Here is a 533-nt window from a genome sequence, read left to right as displayed (position 1 = left end):
GATAGTATGCAGCATGGCTGACTTGAATTTCTGGTCCTACTTTCTCTTCTCCCCCGACATCAAGTACAAGGCTGGAAGCTACAGGGCACAGGAACTGTGTCTGACTGGGAGCGGCGGGAGTGACTGCTTATGCAGTCCCAGCTATAAGAAATGCGAGGGTAAAGAAACAACAGAGCTCCTGGCTCAACATCAGCGAGGAAAAACTTCCCCCAGCTAGTATAAACCAACGTTTTGAGATTCACCTGACAAGATCTGTTTTGTCTGCTGGCGCGGTTACATTAAGTCGCCCAATTAACCCATCCACAGCCCGTCCCATAGCACCAGCTTTTTAAGGTAAAGCGAGGTGCTGCTCCCGGCCGACCCACAGCGGAGAAGGCGCGCTGGCCCCGGCGGGGCCGTTCTGCAGCCCGTCCCGTCCCGTCCGGTCCTTTCCGCGCAGCCCCGCTCCCGCCGCGCTCGGGGCAGCAGCCGCAGCTCTCGCGGGAGCCGCGGCCCCAGGCGCCGGGCGCTGCCCGCCCGCCGGCGGGGCTGCG

Source organism: Passer montanus, unplaced genomic scaffold, assembly GCF_014805655.1.
Source record: "Passer montanus isolate IOZ18808 unplaced genomic scaffold, ASM1480565v1 scaffold12, whole genome shotgun sequence".
NCBI lineage: Eukaryota > Metazoa > Chordata > Aves > Passeriformes > Passeridae > Passer > Passer montanus.
The sequence above is the reverse complement of the archived record's forward strand: the minus strand, read 5'-3'. Positions refer to the sequence as shown.